General features: G+C 48.9%; 1 non-coding gene across 1 annotated transcript; it reads right to left on the reverse strand.

The window, feature by feature from the left end:
• Positions 1-222: 222 nt before the first annotated feature.
• TRNAK-CUU lies at positions 223-295 on the reverse strand. The gene has a single exon. It is a non-coding gene; the product is annotated as a tRNA-Lys (tRNA).
• Positions 296-665: the final 370 nt, after the last annotated feature.

A 665-nucleotide genomic window follows, 5' to 3' on the forward strand; every position in this document is an offset into this window, starting at 1 on the left:
AAGAGTCCGTGAGCATAGACTCTCTGAGCAGGCCTGATGATACCCAGGAGAACCTTGACTCAGGAAGAGTTGTCAACAGGAACAGGGTCACATCAGACAAATGGGAGGCCCAGTGGGCTGCCTCTTCTGATCCTGGAAGGGAGGGCACCTCTCAGTTCTTAGTTCATTCCTCACCTGCAATCAGGGCTGGCTTTAAAGTTTGTTTATTTTTAGTCATCTCTCTGCCCGACGTGGGGCTCGAACTCACGACCCTGCGATCAAGAGTCGCATGCTCTTCCCACTGAGCCAGCCAGGCTGGCTTTAAGAAAAAAAGCTCCATTTCAGAGCAGCTCATCTGGACCACTATCACTTTATATCAAAACCCAAGACTTTTTCTTGTTTTCACTTCTTTTGGTTCAACTTTGCCCTTCGGCTAATCCCCCAGTGAAATTCCTACAGTAAGCCTGTCTGGCTGTAGAGTATTGGACTCTCAGGATTCTGGTATCCGAGACCACATCCCCTCTCACCTGAAAGGCAGGACTCTGTTGCCCTCAGCCTCTCGTTTGTCTTTTCAAGCAATTCCTGTGACTCAGAATAAAGGGTGGTTTTTCTGGGACAAAACAGAAGATGCCAGAGAAAAGTTCCCTTCTTTTGTATCGCTTGCAAAGCATCCCAAGGCCCTGCCC

Source organism: Ailuropoda melanoleuca, chromosome 1 (assembly GCF_002007445.2).
Source record: "Ailuropoda melanoleuca isolate Jingjing chromosome 1, ASM200744v2, whole genome shotgun sequence".
Lineage (NCBI taxonomy): Eukaryota > Metazoa > Chordata > Mammalia > Carnivora > Ursidae > Ailuropoda > Ailuropoda melanoleuca.